We start from the raw sequence: 25,477 nt of genomic DNA on the forward strand, positions 1-25,477 counted from the left end.
TAAATTCAGAGATCCATTCTGCCTGATTTCAGAAACACTTAGAAACGTTATGTTGCCTGCTACTGTGTATCTGCTAGACCAACTACAACAAATAAGAAATTAAGGGTTTTGAGATCTGTTGAATAGTGTGAATTTTCTTGTTTCTCCTTGCATCTGCAAAGTCATTTAGTGAATATTTTTCTGAAATTTTGTTACATTTAGACACCACCACCCCCCACCCCCCACCCATGATTTAGAATTAATCTTACCTGCTTTTTTTTTTTCAGTTTTGATTTGTGAAGCTTTTAGGAAAAATAAATATAAGACTGGACAGTGTGCAGAGAACATCCCGGTTTACTGACTAGTTCATGAATAATGACTTTTTTTTTTTCTAGTAACATCCTCTTAATGAAGGGTTTTTTTAATATTTGTCTTCCTAATTAATGTAGATAAAAAATTAAAAATAGCATTTCCCTTATCTATAGAAATAATAGACTGAGATACCTAATTTTCTGCATTTAGATACATTCTTTTCATACATCTTTGTGAGTAGTGTTGTGGTCACTCCATACCATTTGCATTGTGAAGACTACAGTTTAAAACTGATCTGATATAACCGCATTTCAATTGCATGTATTTTCATTATCTGATATTTTTTATGTGCTCTCCAGAAAGCCAGTTTGCTTTAGCTGAAATTTGAGTACTATTTTAAAGTTTGTATGAAAAAAGAGAGCCTGTCCCAGTGACAGATAAACTACGAATTAACAAAAATTAAGAACGAATCACCTGACAGAGCACAAAAAAGCTTGATTTTGATGCTGAGTTGCAGGCAGAAATCTGTGAGCAGAGCTCTCGATGTACAGTTGGGTTTCACTACTCCTCCTCTTGGACCCCAGAACTGTGTGAATTGAACTGCCTCACTTCTCTTGTCTAGACAGAGTTTTACCTGGGTTTATTCAAGGAGCTTTTCCTCAGGCCTCCTGATACTTATAGCAATGATACTCTTGAGCCTGCGGCCATACAGAATCTATAATAAAAAGAATGAGACACTAGGTATGGCCCTGGGAATTTCCCTCACTGTAAACTGTACAGACAGAGAGGTGTAAACCCTTGAGAAAACACTTGCAGAGACTTCTGCAAATGAATCCTACAGGCTTTGTGCCACTGTACCTAAAACACCTTACCACTGGGGATAACACTGGAACTGGTATTTTCACCCAGAAAGGAAGCTGCTGTTTAAAGTGTCACTGTACATCCCTTTTTTTTAGTAGCACCTTAAGCTATTTATATTTCATTGAATTTAATAGTTCACTTTCATTGCTGCTCCAGATTTGCCAATCAGTTCATTTAAAAAAGTATTAAAAAAGGTTGCTGGGGATGAGGAAGCATTGAGGAAGCTATATTCTTTATGGCTTGAAAGAGGTAAGGTTGATTTTTGACTTTGTGCTAAAATTATCCACAGTGAAACAGTTAATAGTAGTAATATCAGGCAGATAAAAAGTGCAGTTCACACGTCTTAAGAGTTATCACCTCTACCTGTTTGTAGAACTGGGAGGATACAACACGGTATTGGATTATATTATCTTCATATTGTTAAATTGTTGAAAGTCATAAAGGAGGAATACTTCATTGAGATCATGCTGATTTTGTAGCAATGGGGAAGAATCACAGAGTGCTTAAATATCAAGTTTAGGGCTGAGTTAATGAATAAAAACCAGACTGTAACAGAGACATCTGTAATTACAACATGTCCCTTTCACATGTTTCCCGTGTCCCTGCTTCTAGATAGCTTTAGGAGAGTATTTTTAAGGTAATACAGGAATGTGCCCAAGTCCTGCCTTTTTGGACTAAAAGTTTTGCAGCACTTCATACAATGCTGGACCGATCACCATGGGACTCCCATTTACATCTTTACATTGTTTTACAGATATGACTAAACCTATTTTTTCATTAATTAGCTTGTAAGCTTTTCTGGCAGAGACCAACTCATTGTTATGTCTCTGTACAATGCTTAGTCCAATGGGATCATTGCTTATTATTCATATCAGAGCCAGCTTAAGTCTTCTCAGCAGTGTAGGCAAAATTGAATTTTGTTGCCCCTGGGAGAGCTGTCAGGGTTGGTAAGGTTTTTCAAGGGGATATGGTGTAGGGGACATGGTGGGCTTTCAGTGCCAGGAGTGTCAGTATGTTTGAAATGACTGTGAGATGTTTGGGGATGCTGCAGAATAAGGCTGAATTATTTCACCTCCCTTCAGCTTGCCCTCTCCAGCTGAAAAACAGGGGCCTTACCTGATGCCCTTTGTCTCACAGAGGAAACTGGAGGCCGGAGCCAGGGATGCAGAATGTTGGCCCCTTCTTTTGCTGGCTGGCTAGGATGAAAATGCCCTGTGTGGGATGTGATCCACAGAACTGACACTTTCTAAGCACAGGAATGCATGTAAGGCACAGAAATATGTCACACACCACGGTGGTACACAAACACATGAAACCTACACGAGGGTCATCGTAGAGTTGTCACTTTCCCTTTAGTTTGGGCATCTTTAGCTTTGCACAAACCAACTCTGTGAGCAGCACATGGACAGCCTAAAAGGATAAAGTCATTATTTGTTGTCCAACACACACACAAAATAGCTAGGATTTTAGACTGCAAGGCTAAGCATTAGCACGCTCACTTAGAAGGGTCTTTTCTGGCCAGCAAAATATCTGTAAAAGCTAGCAAAAGCCTCTGTGGCTTTTTGGAGCTCTTCCTTGGTGTTGCTGAGTTTCCATCTTCCACCTGCCCCAACAGGGCGTGGATGCACAGCACACCAATGACAGAGCAGCTCTTGGCTCTCAGTTCACGCAGTGACCAGAGTACTCCTGAATAAACTCTCCATTTTCTTGTGTTTGTTTGTTTTACTCTGTTATACCTTTTCATATTGGTGCCTATTTGTAATTTTATCTTCCTACAGACTTTCTTATAGCTCTTTCTCATGATTGTAGCAATTCCCTGAGAAATTGGAGGGCAATAGGGGCTGGGGTGGCTGCTGACAGAGGTTATAGTACGGGCATTACCTACTAATACGGGCTGCATCACAGCGTCACAGAAGTGTATTGTGTGGGTCAGCAAGTTGTGGAGTGAAATGAAGGCGGAGAAGGAATGGAGACATTGCAATGGGAGCCTGTGTCATGTTCTGCAGACTTCCAGGAGGGCCCGGCAGGTGTGGCATCTCATCCCACTTGCTGAAGACCTTGTCATGCTCCTAAATAGTATAATAGCAAGCAGGGACTGTGAGATGAAAACCGAAGCAGAAACAGTGCAGATCATAAATATGATTCTAATGGGGCTTCTGAAATCATAACTCTTCCAACTTTTTTTGTTGCTAAGAATTATGAAATTATGCCAAATGATAAAGTGACTGCAGCAAACTATGTTATGCATAGTCATTCAGATAAGTCACTTGATTGTGAAAGAAAATAGTGTTGTCTTTCAAGATTCAACCTAGCTAAAATAGTACATCTGGATAGGAAACATTTGTTGCCAAAAATATGCTAGCTCCTTTCTTCAGCTGGGGAAAAAAATAATTAAAAGCTTGGTTTTCTTCTCCATTTCTAGTGGTATTTCAGAACAACAATATGGAGTGTTTTTAATACTTTTTCATCCCTAAATAGTTATTTGATTACTTTCAAGAATTAAGTGAAAGTGTCTTAGAAATATCTGGTAATATAAAAGGTAGAGTGTGACCAAATGTTTTGAACTTTGAGAGTGTGTTCTTTGTAGCTGATAATGCTAATAGTATTAACTTACAGAGGCACCAGTCTGACTGCAGACTAACAAAATAAGAATAAATATTTGCTTTCAGTTATTGCCCTTTTCATAATATTCTGCATAATACAGCAGAATAATCATTACTTGTAGGCACATAACAGGAGTCCTGACAATTTTTTCTTGCAGTATTTCTGATATCTCCGTTGGTCAGCCTTTTAAAACATGAAAAGGATGAGGCAGGTCCATTGAATAATTATCTTTATATCCTGTATTAGAAAGGGTCTTAAAAAATGTTCCATCTATAAATTTTTTTTGGTTATATGTCAAATGAAGATTGTTCAATTTATTGAGCAATTATAATTCTTTGAGAATAAAAAAAATGGGCATAGTTCGGAGTTGGTTAAATGTTACTTAGGTTTCTGTCACAATGCTTCAAAACTTGTTCTGTTTCTGATGCTGTCTGAAATTTGATCATTGCTCAACTTTGACGTAATGCCTTAATTAAAGGATAGGTTACAACAACATATTTACAACAAGTTCTTTTTTCTAAAATAAAACTAATCTGAAAATAAATCCTGATAGAATGGAAAGGAAGGAAAGGAGTTGTATTTGGTAAAAAGTATTTGATTTTTGAAAAGAAAATTTCCATGACCTGTACATTTCTATGCATACTTCTGGGGTCTTTAACTAGGAAATTGTCAATCTTGAATTCCCTTTTTTCCAAATTTCTTAAAATTTGTGCAATTTGTATTTGTTATTATCTTTAAATACAAGAGAAAGAACAGCTCATTCAGAAATGCATGTAAATGGGCTTTATGGATTTATTAAAAGAAAAGATGGATTAGAAAGTTTTGAAAATGATCATAAATCTGATTTAAATAAGATATTCAAGTTTAGAGTAACTAAATTTAATACCTGATAGTAGTAGAAATACACATTATAGAGTAGAACATGACATGATAAGTAAAATGCTGTTTACCTAAATTATTAGCTGTTACAAAGTTTTCTTTTTGTGTCTTCCCCAAGTTGCTGCCCAACAGGGTGGCCTCTTACCTCCACGTCCGTAGAAATCTCACAAGTTCTGTGTACCCAAAACTGTGACCTTTCTTTCTCCTAAAGATTCATTGCTCTTTACAGACTAATCATATTATAGAATCACAGAATGGATTGGAAGGGACCTTAAAGATCACCCCATTCCAACCCCCTGCCCTGGGCAGGGACACCTTCCACTAGCCCAGGTTGCCCAAAGTCCCGTCCAACCTGGCCTTGAACCCTTCCAGGGAGGGGGCAGCCACAGCTGCTCTGGGCAGCCTGTGCCAGTGTCTCACCACCCTCACAGGAAAGAATTTCTTCCTTATATCTAACCTAAATCTGCCTTCTTTCAGTTTAAAGCCATGACTCCTCGTCCTACCCCTACACCCCCCCGATAAAGAGTCCCTCCCCATCTATCCTGTAGCACCCCTTAAGTACTGAAGGCTGCTGCAAGGTCTCCCCGGAGCCTTCTCTTCTCCAGCTGAACCCCCCCAACTCTCTCAGCCTGTCCTCACAGGGGAGCTGCTCCAGCCCCCTGAGCATCTTCGTGGCCTCCTCTGGACCTGCTTGAGCAGGTCTATGTCTATATAGGTCTATATATATTATATTACATATAATTATTATTTATTATTTTATATAAACCAATATAGTGATATATAGAATATATATATATTCTAGCTGTCATTATTTTAGTTGTCACTGCTTATTTGTTTTTATAAACATGAGTCAACAAGTCCCAAGCCATGTACTTATGCAAAATGGTGCCAAAGAATAACTGAAACATGGTGGAGTGGTGTAGAGGAACACCACAGCTTCCGAGATGTTATAATTAACTTTGACATGCTAATAGTTATTTAACATAGAAAATGTTCTCTTTCTGATATTAAAAATAATTTGGAGAGGGGTGGAGAATGACAGAGAAAAGATGACCTTTTCTAAAGGCACCCACTCTCATCTTGCAAATTTGAAACTACAGTAAGTTGCAAATATTTCCTACTTCATAAAGGGAACTTGTGAGGAAGAAGCATTAATTTCTACTTAATATATGGGGTACATATCTTACATAGAATATAATCAGGAAAGACTCCTGGTAAATGTGAGCCTTTTGTCTGGCTGGAGCGTATTAATGGATTGGAGGGGAAATATGCTGTACTTGAGATTTTTGGGAAATTGGAGTTAATTTGTCTTTGTTTGAGTTTCATATGGCTTCCTTGAAATACTGTTTATACAGTGTTTTGTGCAGAAATGTTTTGTGGAGTGGTAAGGGTTTTACTTTTGTTTTTGGAAATACCTTGTTGCAGATTTTAATTATCAGCATATGACTGATTACATGCATGAAGGAGAATATGCATTTTCTTTTTCTCTCATTTTTTAATATAATATAGTCAAATATCCATATGTAAGGTCTGTTTTCAGACGTGCATTTTTAAGAAAACACAATAACCAATAAAAATTATGCATTACTACAAGGTGAAAGATAATAGTATTAGAATTATGTTATATACTGGTACAAAGGGTTTATCCAACAGTTATTTATACACATATCTGGATCTTACTCTTGGTATAAGGAAAAATAAATTAATGCATTGGAAGAAATAAATATTTAATTAAATATGGTTCAAACTGCTCTGTTGAGAAGGTGATTCTCTCGATAGTGGGATTTAAACCCTTATCTCTGCTCTATGGCTTTGGACATAGCCTTCTAGTTGGCAGCAAATGAGAAATTTTAGAGTAAATAGCTCCAAGCAGGCAAATATTGTAGACAAACCCAGTTGCTGCTGCAGTTCTTCTGTGTAAAAGCTTCTGAGATATGATTAAAATTGAAACCTAAATGGAGATAAAACAAATAGGCCTAAGCTAAGACCAAAAGGTAAAGCAGAAGAGGTTTATTTATTTTTAGGTAATGAGATTACCGTTTAAATTGCATTTCATCTCATTATGGGACTGTTATCGTCTGTTACTTCTTTTTCTGACATTAAGTTACCATATAGCGCAGATTCCAGCTAATGACTTTTTGAGGGAGACATTTAGGACATTTCCTAGGAGGGGTTATATTCATTTTTCTCCCGCAGAAAAAGATTGAATTTTTTTTTTTTTTTTTTTTTTTAACATACCAGTGAGTTAATTTATCTGATTAAGGATTAATTATGATAATACGGTCCCAATGATTAACTACCTTCAATGTAATATTTGACTTCATATATTACAGATCTCTAGATTAAATAGCTTGATAGTCTTTGACCTGCTGTTGACCTGATGTTTTGAAAGTACTTTTTTTGACTAAGGTGAGGGCAATTTTAGTTAGGGCCAAATTTTGCAGCCTCGATTCATGCTGAATTATGTGTTTTTCCAGTCAATTTTTTTCTATAAAGTGAATATTAGTGTTGATGTGCAAAAGTATTATTTACCATTAAAGTGGTCAAATGTCTGTATGCAAATGTTGCAGATGTGTTGAAGAGCATGTTGTGCTCACAGATGAAAGCTGCTTTTTTTGGTTTTGTTTGTTTTTTTTTTTGTTTGGTTGGGATTTTTTTAAAATCTAAGAGAAGTAAGTTTTTATACATTGAGGTTCATAAAGATGAAACTGACCTTCCGGTATTTTTTGTGGGCGTGAACCGTGCAGCTTAAACACTTATTAATCCCTTTGTAAGTGATATGACAGAATTCTGTCACAACAGGTCGAAGCATGAAAGTGAATTAATGTTTATAGCAGCTGAAACCATTCTTGGTTTCCTGATGAGTTCTTCAGTACAGCAGACAGCTTACTTTTCATACAAATAAAAATACATTTCAAATGATAGCACCTTCAAAATATTCTGACAAATCCAGTGGCTGTAGCAGAATGTCATGCAAAGACACTGAGCTGAATTTTGGCATTATAGCCCAGATTTTGTTTTTCTGGGAAGCAGGAGTTTCTGTTTTTCTGTAGTTTATTTCTTTTGGTTTAGAATTACTCATAGATAATCATTCCATAATAAAATGATTATCCATTAGTAAATCTGAGGGAAACAAGATAATGTTGAGACAGTAGCACATTAGTTAATAACCCCATCAAAATCTTTAGTAAATGTCTAATGAGTTAAACACTTTTTATTTAAAAGAAACAGAACTACTTGACATAATAAGTGCATTTAAAGGAAAAAAGGTCAAGGAGGAAATCTCTATGTTAATATGACCCAATTTAAATGCATCCACTTTAATCTTTTGTAAATTCTAAATCACAATGAGTTGCAAGTGTTTTCTGATTCATAATAGGAACTTGTGAGGGAGAACATTTATTTCTAGCTCATGTGTATCTAATGTGATCAGGAAAAACTTCTGGTAAATGTAAGCCTTTTGTCTAGCTGGGGTATATTAATGGGTAGAGGAAAAATGTTTTATGCTCTATTTAAGATTTTTGGAAAGTGAAATTTTGATTTTGTTTGAATTTAATGTTAATAGCAATGATGATGATATCTGATAATGATTTCCTCACAGGTACTGAATCTATGTTTTTCAGGATTGACCATACTGTCTAAGATGGAATGGACTTTCATTTAACTGTGTGTATGTAGCCCTGTGTACAAGCTGAGCAGATAGGATGTCTAATTGAACAGAACAGCTATGTGGCAGAGAGTAATGGAGATTAATTAATGTAATGTTATTGCTGGAGAATTGTTTGTGATAAATTTTGCAGTTATTTTGAATACAATAGGAATATGAGAGTCTGGATTATAATTGGCATGGGGTTGAAGGATGTCCCAGTTTATTTTCTCTCACTATTGCATTTTTCCTCCCTATATTGTTGTGGGGTTTTTTGTGGGGTTTTTTTGTTTGTTTGTTGTTGTTTTGTTTTGTTTTGTTTTGTTTTTTCCCCAGACCAGATGTTTCTTTCTGTACTTAGTTTTAATAAATGGTTTAAATACTTGACATCAAATTCTGTCAATGTGCAAATAGGTTTAATGCTGCTTTCAGTGAATTTTTCCCCTATATATACCAGGGCTGCAACTGGCTGGACAAACAGGATTTGTTCAAGTAAGGATTTCAACCTGGAACTACAATGCAGCTTTAGCATCTTCCCCAACAAAATCCCATTTAATTTCCTTAAATTATACTCTTATGTCAGTTTTGATTATGTTACAAGTACTATACGGTTTGAAGCACTGTTACAATAATAATATGTTATATTCATAAAGTATTAGAAATTTTCTGTAATTAGTTCAATTTGTAATTTAAAATATTAAGAGAAAAAAATCAGTGGGTTTTTTTTGGGCAAATTGCATGTAAAGGATGACTGCAGCAATATTAGTAAAAGGCAGGAAGCTATATCATTGCTAATCAATCTAGAGAGCTCTGTCTCTTACAGATGTCAATACAAAGTTAAGTGCTAAAATAATTGTAGTGTAGGCTTTCTCATAATTACTGTTGTTCATTTGGTATGTTGTGCAAAAAAAGAAAAGAGGAATTTGCTTTGCAGTCAGCAGCCGCAAATCTCTAAGGAGAAGGAAAGAAGATAGCAGAAGGCTGATAGTCATCCATCATTCCTGACAATTTCACAGCCTAGAATAACTTGACAGAGACCCAGAACAAAATGTTGTTGAGAATTGAATGCTGCTAAGCTGAGTGAATTGACTTTCTGATGTCAAAAGAGGACCTGCTTGAAGTGGCTGATGATTTTTTCTGATTTCAGAAACTGCCTTGTGGTATGAATGCTCTGAGCAGATTTGGAATGTGAGAAACTGTTTCGAAACTTTCTCTCTACATATTTTTCAGGACTTTTTAAGATAATGTGATTCTGGTCAGGAAGTGTGTGAGTTTGAATCACACCTAATATTAAAGAGGATTTGATCTTTGCATCCTCTTGCTCCAGACAGTCAGAAGCAGGCATAAGGAATCAGAATTGTTCCTAAGAGGTCTTGAAACAATAAATTTTTCAAGACCTGGCTCATGTCATCTCAATTTGTCTTTGGTGCTGTACTAGCAACTCTTTTACTATCCTTGGAAAGGTGGAATTGGTTTGTAAATAGACAAACTCTGTGCAGAATATGGGAATTAATTGACTATCTTTGAATCCCTTTCCGCCCCCTTTTTTAAAAATTAAAACATTCTTGCTTTGTGTTCAGAATAGGTGCAAAGTCTCTTCATTGTAACGGTAGGATGATATAAGTTGTTGCATAGCATTGGTATATGAAGTAGCATTGGTATATGAAGAGGATAATTTTCCAGCTACTTATTTAGAAAAAATATGATATTGGAAATGTTCCTAAATTATGATAATTAGACATTTATTTACCAATAAATATTGCCAGTTTTATCTACTATTCAAAGACTAACCTTCTAAATTGCTTACAACCATTAAAATGCATGAAGAACACAAACTGCGGGGTTTAAATGAAATGAGCTCTTGTTTTGTAAAAGACATGTTATATCTTAGAAGTGTAAAAGAAGTGGAGTGTAAATAGGACGTGCAGGTTAAGCATGCCATCACTGATCAATAATGCAAAAGGTTTAGCAGGTTTCTTTGTAAACCTAACAGCACAGATTTAGCCAGAATGGGGCCTTGTACTGTACACACAGGTATTTAAAGGTTAGGAACAAGGAATTTCATTAGTCTGGCAAATCCTCTGCTTTCATTCCCCAATCTCTTTGAATTGTTTCCAAATGTATTCTCACATTTCTGTTGTGCCTTTATTTATTTTAGTTGTTTTTTTTTTTTATTAATGGATGTGTTACTAGTATAGTGCTTCGTTGCTAATTTAACTCCACTATAGATTGGCATAAGGAACATTTTCAAAGTGCCTTGATTCCCAGTAACGATGTTATAGCAACTGTCTTTATGTTAATGTAGTTATAGCCAGTATAAAAAGGTTACAGTACCAAGCCTACTAGTCTACAACATTTTATCTCCGTTTCCAGTATGCTTAAAAAAAGTAATGTATGATACCTAATAGAGTGAGGCATAGATCTAGTATTTTATGGCATCCACTGCAACCTTAAAGCAGCACTGAGAGACATAAAACTGAAAATTGGCAAGCCAGTTTTATTATATCTTGATGCTAAAATTAAAAAAAAAAAACAACAAACAGCACCTTATGTAGCCTAGTGTGGTCCCTTCCCTCTCCCTCCTCTTTTCCTTCCATTCCACTCATCGCAAGAAGGAAAAAAACCTTAAGGTTTGCTAGAAGTTAAAGAATGACATGTTAATAGAGAAAAAAGCTAGACATTCTTCCATTTGAAATTTAGGACAATTGTATTCTGCATTTGTCTAGAAGTCTTCACTGATCAATATAGTCTTATCCAAGAAGAGGTTTCTAGGGATGAAATAACTGTCATTGTCACATACTCATCAAAAGTTATTTCTTTTAAATTACATCAAATATTTTGTCTCTAATTTATTCTTTTCTTTTTCAATAAATCAGATACCAGAGCTTCATTGAAGACAGTTTTCAGTGAAGCTCCTGTACCCCATTTACTGACAGTTCTTTTGTAACTAGGTAGTTATATACATTTCTGTGATGTAGAAACACGCAGAATTTTTTTTTAAAGGGACTAAATGTTTAAAAGAGTGGATATATTTGAATTTTTGTATTGATGTCAAAAGAGAATATTTGAGGTTTTAATAATTGATTATTTTAATGCACTTTTTAGTTTTATGTTGCAAACCTGAAGTTTGTTTGCAGATTGCAGAGTTTCTACAAATGCTTTTCAAGTGATCAGAAGTTGTCATCTCTCTGACAAAGATATTTTGTTTGAGATATTCATCATTTTGTGACGTTTGTGTTTTGTTTACACAGCTTCAGTAATTCACTTCTGGGACCAAAACTTGCTTTTGAGGTTTAGGCACACTGCAGGATGCCAAAAAAGCATCAGATTCTTCTGTATTTGAAAGCTTTTGGGCCATCAAGAGATCAAAAGCTGCCAGAATCAAACCTGAGATCTGCCATTATAAATAAGGCACTGACAATTCTTATTGTGAGAGGTTGTCCCAGGGGCGAAAGAAGCAAAACAACTGAATTGCCCTGGCTTTTTCATAAGAAAACTCTGTATATGTAATGGTATATTTCTTTGGGAGAATTATGTATACATAATACATAACACATTCTGGTGCTGAAGTAACCATTTTAGCTCACTTAAACTTATTAAGATTAAAATAATCTTAAACCCCAGTTGTGGTCAGCAATACTGAATTCTTAGGACAAGAGCTGCCCTGGTTTTGAACTATAATTTACTCTGATAATCTTGTATTTATATAAAGCAACTTGTGAAATGCAAAGAAAATTTTTTTATAAACATTGAAACAGATCTTTCAAATTTACCAGACCATTTCTGAGGTTTACTTTTCATGCAAATATAAACGATCATAATTTTTTTGCCAAATCTAATAAGTTAACACAGGTCTTCTCAGCAAAAGTAAGTAACTACAGTATTTCAACAGTAATTCAACAGTGATTATGCTTGGAATAAGACATTCTTCCTTTTTCCAGCTGCATTTTTGCAGTTTTTAAAATAATAAACATGTTGTTAATGTGATTAAAACCCTGAAGCTATTTGCAGAAGTCTTCATATATGTTTATATCTGAATGTCTTTCAATTTTTCTGCTTGTTTGCTGTTGGTAAGGACATAATGCAAACCTGCTATAGTTATCATGTTAAAACTTAGCAGTAAGATCATCCAGGCAAATGCCTAGAACAATGTTATTTCAAAACGATCTATAAGAATTGTTCGATAAAGAAAATGTTCCTTATATATATATAATTCAGCTTTATCTTTATTGATTTGTTCATATTTTTAATAGGTTTTAGAATTGTCAGTGTTCTAGTAAAATATCATGTAATCTGGTTTATGGTTAGGATAATAGAGTTACAAACCTGGACAAAATTTGAATCTGTTCTGTAAAGTTGTGGGGTTTTTTTTCCTATAGGCATTTATTTTAGTCAATTACTTAAGGAGAAGAAGTCTTAAAATGTGAGATGTGAGGAACAACATGAGGAAAGGAATTGTGCTTTCCAAAAGAGAGTACCTGACCGCCATACATTTTTGGAAGATGGACATTTTTTAGTAGGGAAAAATCTTCCTGGTCACATTTTTATGTCAGTGTTTCATAAAAGTTGCCATGGTATAGACAAATAAACTTACAATACTGTTAAACTGTCTTTATATTTAAAGAAGGCACAAGTGCCACTTGATGTGAATGGATTATTTATCTACAGATACTGCTCTGAGTTTGTGGTGTGGACAGGTTCTGTGTGTTGTGCTGTAATTGTCACCTGAGGAAAGAAGTTTGCCTTTTCAGGGAGTCTTAGGTGGCCAAATCTGTAATCGGTGCTATCACAGGGAGCGAATGACTCAGCTTTCCCACTCTGAGGATCTTAGCAGCTGGGGTGAGAGTGCACTATTTAGATTGCTTTGATTTATGCCAAGGAAATCCCTAATGATCCAGAACTAGGGCAGTGCTAATCCATGTATTTTACCCTCTTCAGGCATGCTGCGTGCTCCTCTTGCATCTGACACCCCAAATTGGAATCACCATTTTATTTCTCACAGTCACAATTACAGCTTAACTCTTCATTCCTGGCATATCTAAAATTCCTGTTGAATTCAGTGTCAAGTGTGTAAGGAGCACAGAGGAGCATTCTCCCATGTAATGAGCATTTTGTTGACAGAGCGCCGGTCCAATTTTGTGGGAAACTCCTTGTTATTTTTGAAGCTCATACTGGTATTTTTTATTTATTGGAAGACTTCTACTCATGCGACTGCACAGAGGTTTTTTTGTTCATATTTTCCTGCCTCCCTTGTGATAAGGAGGTTCCTCCCCCTCCCCAGGCTTGGCCACCAAAGTATATTTTGTAGACTTTTGGCTTTGTGATACATGGTTGTAGTCTGGCTGTTGGAGCACTGTTCACGATGTGGTAACTAGAGATTTAAGTAAAACCAAAGGAAGACTTGTCATATGCATTGCAGTAAAAAAAAAAAAAAAAAAAAAAAAGTGTAAACTGCAGTAGTGTTTTGGGAAGCTATGCTTAGAGTTTAAATGATACTCTGGAAAACTAAAGATGATCAGCTGTGATTACTTTGTAAGGGAACTGAGAAATGTCTCATATCTTCAGTTGCAGCTTTTTTTGCCACTACTTTGTATCTTCTGCTGTTACGATTTTAAAATTCTAGGAAATCTGAAAGGAATTATATTTACATATTGTTTCCAAAAAACTCTTGAGTCTTTTCCAACAGGAAAAAATTGAACAACATAAAGTGTTAAAGATCTTTTGCAGCATTATGGTTAATATTGGTATGTTGTATTAAAACACTATGTTATGAAGCAATGTTATCAATTTTCACATTTCCCCACAAGGGTTTTCAGCAACTTTGAGTATTCCATCAAACTGGCACATTAAAGAGTGGAGAATTTACCTGTTAAGATGCACGGAGCATTTGTAGTAGCCTCATAGCTGTAGTCTGCTGTTATTGTTGCTTTGCAGAAGAACAAGCAACCAATTAGAGATGATATTTTCTTTACCAAGAGGGCACTTCAAAGCAGATTTCTACACCAGCTTTTGGAAGTAAGATGAAGTAAAATCAAATCTGTAAGCTATTGAAAGGGTCTTTGGCCATATGTAATACGATTTCTTTAGAGAAGATGTTCAGCACCGTACCATATTTATCTCTTTTTGGAGACTCATTTTTGGTGGAAAATTACCAGAATTTGTGCAGACACTCAGTATCTGAGTGATGTTTCTTATAACTTAATATAATATAATAATTTCAGCAAAGTACCATATCCTCAGTACTTCAAAGCCAATAAAGATGAGTGATCCATTTTCAAATTCCTTTTATTCATCCAGCATTTCAGATTGATTTACATAAACTAACAAAATATTACACTTAAAGTTGATCTGTAACGGCAATAAAAATGTTCCTGCATCCCAAAGCTGCAGAAACGTCACTTCCAATCTACAGTGATCAGTTGCTAAGGATAAATTGTGCCTATGGGATTTTGGCAAATCCAGCATCTTTTTCCCATATTGCCAGACTGTCTTAAATCCTGAATCAGAAATCCACCCTTATTCAGGAAGGAAGTGTGAATGTTTACTTAACTTTAAGTCTCTAGGAACACTTAAAAGTGAGGCTAAATATTTATGTGTTTGAGAGCTTTTCTGAATAGGAATGTTCCTTTATCCACGTTTAAAGCTCAGTCAGGACAAGACGTAAGTTTAACCTATGGCATTTGAAAACAGAAAGATCTGACTAGCTGGACTGCAGTTATACTGCATGTCCCAGTAATGATGCATTATCCTTGCTTGTTTTTTTTTTTCCCTCAAGTGGGTGTTAGTGCCAGGAAGGAATGACACCCGTGTTACACAAATGCAGCACAGTGCACTTTGCTTTAAGACACTTAACTTTCCTGTTGAAATCCTCCCAGTTCTTTTGTTTAGCTGTTCTGTTCATGATACTGCCAAAACATGTTTATTCACACACTGCGAATCACCTCTGCAAACAGACAGAGATCATAATTTGAATCTAACATTCAGCATTTCATCTTCAGAATGGGATTTTCAAAGCTGGGAGGACAATTCATATATCCCCTTACTGTTACAGTTGTTGGTTAAGGCAGTTCTGAGATCTTATTCTAGATGTCAAATGGACAGGTACACAAAAAAAAAGCAGGAAGTAGATCAGATTTCCTTCTATTTACCCTTGGATTTTCTTCTGAAGCACGAAACTTTGAATAGTCTGTTAGTACAGGAGTTGGACACTTGGAGCAGAATTCAAGGTAGTGAAAATTGAAAACAGGAGAAATTGTGCTGAAGTACTGTAGAAATCATGAACATTTTCTTTCAAATCAATACCACAAGCTACAGGTTGTCAATGTTAAGATTCCAGTGTATAATAACATATCAATTACATTTTCTTATAGAAATCAGTGTATTGTGTGAATGCTGCAGTATTGTAAAAGCATTCAGCTAGAAAGAGCAGGAAAAAAGTATTTTAACTCTGCAGTAAAAATATAAGGGATTATTAATTTCGCAAAAGAAAACAAAGAGGGTACATGCTATAACTATAGTTTCATGAAATTTATAACATATACTTTATATTTTTCCACAAAACCCTTTTTTTGTGTGTTTTTTTCATGAGCACTGCAGCTACTCCAGTAAGGATCCTATTCCAATTCTGTCTAAATATAAGGGAACTATACAATATCGGGAAGCCTTTATTCAATTACTATTCAGAACCATGCATGGAAGAACATAGAAGGTTCAAAGGTTTCATTGTAATAGCAACCAAAATGCTTGAATTAAAAAGAGAGAAAATCAAGGACCTCCATGAATAACCTGGACACAAAGCCCATCTGTGCTTAGTTACTGGAGAAGTAAATAGAGAGGTTTTATACGTTTGCAAGGCTATGATCTCAGTAACGTAACCAAGACCACTGGCAGCTATAACTAGTGGTTGTACATATTAAAATGTCTTTGTCTTTGTAACACATCAGAGAACACCGAGGCAAATATATACTGGTGCTGGTTTTGAGCTCTCCCATATATCCTGTCTTTCCTTCTATGTGTTATCATCTCCTTCTTTTCCCCCACAGGTTTTTCCCACAAGCTCCAGACAAACAATAGCTTTTAACTGTGAAAAATGCCGGCTGCAAAAATCCAAAGTCAACAATTGCTGGAAAAGCTTCATCCAAATCTCTCCCTTAACAGGGGCTTTCTTTCTCTTCCTTTTGCTTCTCACAAGAACCTGCTCTTGAAAAGGCTTTTTCATTCTCATCTTCCAGCCTGGGTATCAGATGGATTGCTGCCTTTGTGTTTGCATGCTATTTAAATTGTGATTATTACCTTCCGTGTTTTCAAGGATTGAGCAAAATCATGATCCATACAAACATCACTGCCACTCTCTCATTGTTACTGCCACTCTAACCTACCGTCTTGCAGTATTTCTGTGAGAGTGTCAGTTTGCAGCACTCCCCTGCATGCTCTAAGCTTGAGTAATTATGACTGTATATCACATTGTTATCCGTCATAAATGTCTAACTTGTTGGTAAATGTATCTGTTGTTGGTAAGGGAAGCTTTGATTCTGGGTCATCGGCTGACTGTTGCACTTTATGAGGGCCCAGAAAAGTAGGTCTTATAGAGAAGAAAGAACAGGTGAGCAGAACACTCTCCCATGAACTTAGTCAGTGCTGCCACTTCATTCTCTGGTCTTCAGTGGCACACTTTATGTCAGTGCTCATAAACATGAGCTTTTTTTTTTTTTTTTTTTACAGTTGTTCCCTATAACCTTGATGTGGTGACTTTTCCTGGACCTTTTTGCTTTTTCCAGATTGATCTCATTGTTTTGAAGCCTCCGGTGGGCTCTACTGTGAATATGATTTTGTCCAGAAAACATTTAGTTGATAGGATTACCTTTTTGAGCAACTAAGAATATGTAACTATTCTTACTATTTTAAATCCTACCAAACTTTGCAGCATTCCTTCTCACTGGCTAAATGATTTCTATTAGGAAAAGGAAAACTTAAGTCTTTTCAGCTGCTTCCTCTTGAGGGATGTAAGATATCAGCAAATTTTGCTAACACGTTCCAGAACAGCCAGCTGTTACTATCCACCTGCAGCCATAATATTGATTGAAAAGAATATAGAACCTAAACATGGATAACTTCTGTAATTATGTAGAGTTTAATACATGATTCTACTTCAAATGTCATCTGGCAATGGCTGTAACACAGCATGGAATATATTAGGAAATAATTCAGCTACTTGAGTAAGTCTCAGTGAAAGACCAGGCACTGTTTCCTTATTTTATATTTCAACTGGTCTTGAAAATACTGCCCATGTATAAGGAGAAAGTCAACGGCAAGACCAACAGGGCTCAGACATCCTGTCACATATCAGATAAAAAGTTTCTTACGTTTTTCTGTAGCTCAGCAATTTCCTAGCAATGTAACTACAACTGGTTCTTTTTCCAAAGACTGCGTATATACGAAAAGATAGGAAACAGAAAGTAAAAGTACCTCTTTTCCAGACCCAATTAAATAAAGATGCCCTTTTTTGCATTTTGATGTTTGCTTTCAGCTTCAAACCTGTTTTAAATACCTCTGTAGCCTGGTTATATACCCTGTCAGGACCCTTATTATTTTCTTTTTGATGAATCAACACAATACAATGTATGTCTTGTGACAGATTTGCAATTCTATTGGAGTTTTTGGCACAAGGGAGCAAGGAATGTGAGTTGGTCTAGTTACATCACTACTGGCTTTCTAAATAGACATTTTTGAGTTTTCAGTTGAAAATTTCAAATTATTGGCGTTCAGATGAAAAGTAAAAACTTTAACAGAAAGTTGGCTTCTGTTGACAGAAGAGTGTGTTCAGTAACAAATTTGCCATTTTTCCAAGCAAGGTTCAATGGGAAAACTTGGAGTGACTCTTGCCCTCACAATGTTTGAGTCCAACAGGTCATGCACAGAAGCCAGACTAGCAGTCCATGGCATGACATCAAACGGGAACACCAATTTCTCTGTAGATCCCTTGGAAAATTTTCTGCGAGAAGATGGCCTTCTCCACAGTATGCCCCTGCCCTAGGCTTAAGTGAGATAACACTGATATTGGAGGTGAAATTCCAAATAGGAAACACTGCCTTACACAGGTCTCACACCTCCTGTAGGTCTGTGCTTAAGTGTATTCGTTTGGAGGCAAAGGAAGAACTGCCAGAAAGACAGATAAGCAGGACAAATTCCTAAAGTAGTAACTATTTTTAAAAGTATTTTTTATCATTAAGATACAGTCATGCCCTATTAACTGAAAAACACTAATATAGCTTATTGGTGCTGAGCTATTATGAACACCAAGAATATCTCAAATACACAAATACCACGATAAATGCTAAACTCATTTTATAGTTAGCATAGCAGTATTTCAGAGGCCTTACTGCATTAAAATCCTTTGAGTCTTATTTTAATGCTGCTCTTTATATCATCCCAGACTTCAGCATTTCTCGCTTTTAAGTAACTAAATGAAGAGCTCTACCAGGGGAAAAAATACCATAATTCACAATCTGTAGACCATTTTCTGCATCACTTTCCTAAGACTTTGTTGCCTTGTAAGGACCTGACAATTTCCAGTTAACAAGACACAGGTGCAACTGATTAGCGAGTCTGGTGGAGCTCTAGATGGTCCCCAGCATCCTCCCTCAGTAGGTGAGTGTTTATTTTCCCCTCCTGAGCATCAGCAGGTTTTGAAAACTCTTTAGCTGAAGAGACAAAAGATAAATGCTATCAATATTCAAAACTTTTCCATTTGAAAGGACACGAGTTCCTACAGAAGGAAAAAGAAAGCATGGGTTACTTTAAAATGTTAGCAGTAATGAATGATTTAAATTTTAAAAGGTCAGAAAAATGAGATTTGTAAGTTTGCATCAGGGATTTTGCACAGATCTGGCTCTTATATTATTTGTTTTCTTCAACGTTGATAAGAGTTGTAAGTGATACTTTTTTTGCCTTTCCATTTTGAAGTCTCTCCAGTATAATTTATTTTTGTATAGCTTTGTATAAGGTGCTTTGTCAGAAAAGATCCCAAAGACCTTCTAATGTAAATATAGAAATACAGCACTTTTTTTTTTTTTTTTTTTTGTGAGAAAGGATCAATCCCACATTGCCAGTTTCTTACATTCAGAAATGGTGACTCAAAGTCTCAGAAGTCATGGGGTTGGCTTGAGAGTTCATTCTTCTTTTCTTTGTGGTTTTTTTTTTTTTTTTTTTAATGGAATGTGATTCTAAAGTAGATCTGCCCTTTAAAGGGATGAAAACTTACATTTATAAAAGAAAGAGAAGGGATTTAAAAAAAAAGAAGTAAGGAAAGGATAACCAAGGTTCTTGCTGAAGGCAAGAAGCCAGCTCACAAAAAGCTGCAGGTCTTGGGAATTCACGAAACACTGTAATATCTAAAGAATCAGCAGGAGAGGAAATCAAGACATCAAGCAGTGGAAAAAAAAGCAAAGCCTGATGGTATCCAGGAACTTTGGATCTTTAATGGTCATTCAGATCACAAGAGCTCAGACTTAATTTCAGCAGAATAAATACTTAGTGACCAGTTCTCTTATTTTGGCTGGTTAAATGATGAAATTGTTCCTGCTTTCAAACAACTGGTTCCCAGGTGTCTGGGCATCTCATAGTGAAGTTTGTGTCATACTTGTAACATGCAGCATTGTCCACTGACTTGACATTATTACGCTATTAGTGTTAAATGTATTATATAATTGTTAATCATAGAATAGAACCATGGAATACCAGGTTGGAAGGGACCTCAGGGATCATATTTAATATGTGTATGTTACATCAATATTAAGAATGCCTGACACTTCCTACTGCAAGCCCTATTTTCAGTTAGTTATAACTTCTCATACTTGGAATGATTTGACACAAAATTTTCTGTGCCAGGTGTCTGCCTGAGGCAGAATTTTGTGGTGTTCTTTGGTTTGTTTGTTTTTTTGTGTGTGTTGTTTTTTGTTGTTTTTTTTTTTTAATGTCAGCCAAAGCAGCTCAGCTATTCCTGAGAAGTTGGCTGGGGAAAACCATGCAAAATAAACCTGGCAGTCTTTCTGAAGGGACCTAGTGTGTCCTTATCCTGTGGGAAAACACTTAACCTTTGGCAAAGGTGTGACTTTTCTTTTGGGTAACTGCTTCAGTTGGTAGGTTCAGATGGAAAAGCTGCCAGAATGTGGGTGAACAATGAGTGGTTAAGAGATCACAGTTCACCCTGTGCTCACACAGACCCGTTGGAATATGGTGTCCAATATGACTATCCATGGGCAGTGCCTTCAGCTCCAATCCAAAAGCACCCTGATGTGTTCTTGTCCCCCTGGCAAGGGGGGGACTGGCAGCTCCTTCAAGCCCCATCAAGAAACTGCAAACTTCTGGTAGTCAGATGAAATGTGTGACACGTTTCAGCCATCTTTTCCCCTTGTGTTCAAGGTTCACCTTTATCTTGCTCATGTGAAAAACACTGAGCATCCCTTAACACCTGTTTGTGTTTTTAATTCCTGATATGTTTGCAAAGGACAATTGGGAAAAGAAGATTTAATCAAATTTTAAGGCTAAAGGCAGGACCAAGCCTTTACTTGCTTTTCTGTCTTAATAGTTTTAGCAGCAAGATACCTCCAAATGCATGCTTACTGCACACATTATGGAAAGAGGGCATCTTCCTTTTCTCAGCAGGCAGAACATACCTTCCTTGTCTCACATTCTCCAACATCTGTCTCGGATCTGGCAGTCCATGAGACTGAGACTGCAGCAGTTGTCTTCCCTCATGCTGTGAAGCCACAATACATCCTGATGCACCCCACCAAATAGTATGGCTTTACTTGGCGATGTCCTGAGAGGCTTTTCTACACTGTGCCTCTTCCACTTACCCAGAAGTTGCAGATCAGTTTGTCAAGAATAATGCAGTAAACTGCAAATGTATAACAACTGAAGGGAAATCACACAATGACAATTTCTGGTACAGCATGAGTTTGGATATTGCTTCTTTTAGTGGTATTCATATGCTCCAAAATGAATACAAGTATTTCTGTTGTAAAGATTTCTGCCATTTTTGTCTGGATTTATGCTCTGGAGACCAGAGCGATTTCTAGGGAATTTGCAAGTACATTTAATCTAGTTTTATTTTCTTAATTTGGCATTTTAAAAAAAGAAGCTAATTTTTTTAAATTTTTGAGTATCTGAATTATATGGCTTATTAAATGCAACCCATTGTGTGTCTCTATGATTCATAAAACCACACAGAATAGTGATAATTTTTGCAAGAAAGAGTGTTTTAATATGCATAGTGTATATCTAGTCCTGTTGCTCTTTACAGCATATAACTGGTGTGTTAAAGAATGTCAGTATAGACCAAAATTAGACTAAAAACTGTATTTGTTCAGCAAACATTTGATTGCTGTATCACAACCTTTTTATTATAGCATTCAGTTCGAAGATGTTTGCATACCTTATTGAGCAAGCTGCATATTTTTCCAGCTAAGGTGTGCATGCTGTAGTCATTACATTTTTGCACACTTCACTGACTGAGCTGCATGGACTACTTTAACTATCACCAGGAATACTTGACTGAGTTCAGCTGCTTATTTGGGTGCTTCGGTTTGTGTACTGTATTACTTCAGTGGTGTATGTTGATAAAGTTCTGTTCTGTGCTGTTAAATTTTTGGTTCTGCCAATCTAACTGTATACCATGCTGAGAGAAGTGCAAGCATTGCTAACTGCTTACTCCGTGGTGAACATGCCTGGTTGAAATGTTATAATCTGTAATGTTTTGTAAATGAGCTGCATATTTTTGTTTTTATATACGTTGCTTACCCAGTTGTGTACATTTGCCCAACTCATTATACAAAATAAGCTTGATTGGAATAAGAACATTCTCTACCAGCTGTCTGCTCTGAGTCAGTATGTAACAAAATTAGCAACTTTCTCTTTCCAACAGTGACATGATTGCATCCAAAGTTTAAGGCAATTGGTTTGGAGATCTTGTTTGTTTCATTCACTCCATGCAAACATCAAGATTAACAAACCAATTTGTTGCAACTTAATTTGTTTTCACAAATATGAACAGAGTTAAGTAACAGAGGAAAAACTCAGCATTCTAATACAGGAAAATGCTTCCATGTAGAGTATGGAACATAGAGAGACCTAAATATCATTTCACAAGAAGATGGAAAATAACTAAAGACCTCCCAAGATGGATATTTCATCAGATAAGCAATATCCTAAATACTTACAACTACAAATACAACATTTTGTAAATTAAACGCATGTTTTCATCAAGAGTTATAAAAATAAACTCATCTCATGACCATTAGGAAATCTCAAAATGCTACAATAGACAAAATACATGAAAACTCATGTACGGGAATATGTAGGTTGCTCATTAACTTTGGTACAAAATTGAATTAACATCTTTAAGGAAATGGTTTTCTCAGCTTGCTAGTTTTTTGTATCAGTTTCAGTAAAACCTACAGGTTGGTCTTTGATTTTGTTTGACTAATTTGCAGAGTTTGCATACATAGCAGCTTGTGCTTCCATTTACAAAATCTTCAGCACTACCTCACCTCAGAAAAACTGTCTCAATTTTTCTTGAGTACAAAGATACTTAATTAGGGCTATATATATTTTACCTGGATTCCTATCTGCGCCACATATAAATGTAAACATGCCTGGCTCCTGTTGTCAGTGTCCCACTGCTGATTTTTTTTTTTACTTTAATGTTATAATTCACTCTCACCTGGAATTTCCAGATTTGTTTTTTGCAATATTTTACATATGAAAGCTTAATTGATCTTATTGCTTTAGTTAAAACTGTTTGATTTTAAACAGTGGCCATTTAATTCTCAGACTTCTCATGAACCATTACTTAAGAGTGTAAACATTACAATAGCTTATTCTAAAAACAAGTGTGTGAATACCTCAGGCAAATATAGTTTTTAGTGGTCTGTCTTCACTGATACCTGTGGAAAAGAAATTTAAAGAGAGAGGTACAAAGGGAATGTGTCAGTATATCCTGGAATATTGTATCAAAACTAGTTTTGTCTTCATATTTCAGTTTTTATGTATATTAATGTTGGATATCAAAACAAACTAGGTATAGTCGATTTAATATCTGAAAAGTAAATGTACTACATGAGATGAGCTAGATCCAACCTAGACTTTCTTAACAGAAACAGAAGTAAGTTTTCATAAAATGACTTATAGCAGACAGATGGTAGGGAAGAAGGTTTTGTCTCTGTCTTTTCTTCCCCCAGCATGAATTTTCTTTCAGTACCAATCCATTACCAGTAAAGATCTAAATTTTGCTCTTCCTTTGAACTGTTAAATATCATCTACAGTTTTCCCAGAGTTATCAGTCTAAACTAAGATCAGAGTTGGACTGTTTTCTTTATCGTATTCAACCAAATGATGGCTATGAGCAATTTCTACTGTGTAGGTATCCTGTACAGTTTTTGCAGAGGAAAATTCTTCCTTTTGCCAAAGGAAGTGAAGAGAAATATTCCTTTTTTGGGGGGGAAAAAAATCAGGAAACTTTTATTTTTTTCCTGCTGCTATATGGAGTCTAAGCAAGTTGAAAGAAATGCCTAAGAAGCTTTCAGATTAATCATTGCCCTGGAGAAACTGGCTGCTCAGGGCTTAGATGGGTGTACTCTACATTGGGTGAAGAACTGGCTGGATGGCTGACCCCAAAGAGTTGTGGTGAATGGAGTTAAATCCAGTTGGTGGCCCGTGATGAGTGGTGTCCCCCAGGGCTCAATACTGGGGCCAGTACTGTTTAATATCATTATCAATGACCAGGACAAGGAGACTGAATGGACCCTCAGTAAGTTTGCAGATGACACCAAACTAGGCAGGAGTGTTGATCTGTTTGGGTGTAGGAAGGCTCTACAGAGGGATCTGGACAGGCCGGATTGATGGGCCAGGGCCAACTGTGTGAGATTCAACAAGGCTGAGTCCACAACACTACAGGCTTGGGGAAGAGTGGCTGGAAAGCTGCCCAGAGGAAAAGGACCTGGGGGTTGTGTTGGTCAACAGCCAACTGAATAGGAGGCAGCAGTGTGCCCAGGTGGGCAAGAAGGCCAATGGCATCCTGGCTTGTGTCAGAAATACTGTCCCCCTGTGCTCGGCACTGGTGAGGCCACACTCTGAATGCTGTGTTCAGTTTTTGGGCTCCTCACTGCAAGAAAGACATTTTGGTGCAGGGATGTATCCAAAGAAGGGCAATGAAGCTCGTGAAGTGTCTAGAGAACAAGCCCTCTGAGGAACACGTGAGGGAACTAGGGTTGTTTAGCTTGGAGAAAAGGAGGCTCAAGGGAGACCTTACTGCTCTCTACATCTATCTGAAAGAATGTTGTAGTGAGGCAGGTGTCGCGGATGAAAGTATTGACACGGTAAAGATTTAGAAAAATAATCTAGATTTATTAATAACTAACAACTATTTGTCAATACAAAATAACTCAGAAAGAAAAGCGACTTATTCAGGTTCTAAAATGACAATATTCACTCTAACTTACTTAACGGTACCTTAATTTATACACATATGTACATGCGCATACACAAACCAGACATATACATATAGAAACAATGGGGTTTGGGTTCGGTAAAATGAACACAAAAGGGACAAGCACACAGGAACAAGGGTAAGGGTACGTACCCACACACACGCACACCCACCAATAAACAGGTGAAATAGAAGCTAGCTCAAAGAAAATTTCCCTCTCGAGTTTAGAGCAAATACTCACAATGCCTTGGCACTCCTCAACGGGCGATAATTGAGACTCGAGCAGGGGGACTTCGCCCTGGCCTTCTGTCTGGAGCAGACGACACCTTAAGGGTATTGGTACCTGAGAGGCGTCCCAGCTCAGGGGAGATGCTGGTCACAGGCCGCTGCGATCCAGGAGAGCTCAAAGGGCCTCTCTGGTGGTCGCAGTTTATAGGATCCAAGATAACTGACTTTTGTCAAATACTATCTGGTGCCTTACGGCAGTTGCACAAGAATTTGAATAACATGCAACCCCGTTATTGTTCCATCTGATCACATCCCAGGCACAGGTGTGTCAGGCCATCAGGAGATGATGGGCCATTATAACCTTTTCCAGGCAATTAGGAGGGGCAGGAGCCAGGCTCCTCAAGGTTATCAGTCCTTATCTCCATAGATTGGTGTATGGCTTGGGGGAATGTGGATGGAATCACACCTGGCACCAAGCAGCC

The 25,477-nt window shown here is 36.7% G+C and overlaps 1 protein-coding gene across 2 annotated transcripts in view; it reads left to right on the top strand.

Moving 5' to 3' along the window:
- LOC141960575 (BEN domain-containing protein 5) overlaps positions 1–25,477 on the top strand; it is a 971,168-nt gene that overhangs the window by 223,835 nt on the left and 721,856 nt on the right. The window lies entirely within an intron of this gene.

Source organism: Athene noctua, chromosome 5 (assembly GCF_965140245.1).
Source record: "Athene noctua chromosome 5, bAthNoc1.hap1.1, whole genome shotgun sequence".
Taxonomy (NCBI): Eukaryota; Metazoa; Chordata; class Aves; order Strigiformes; family Strigidae; genus Athene; species Athene noctua.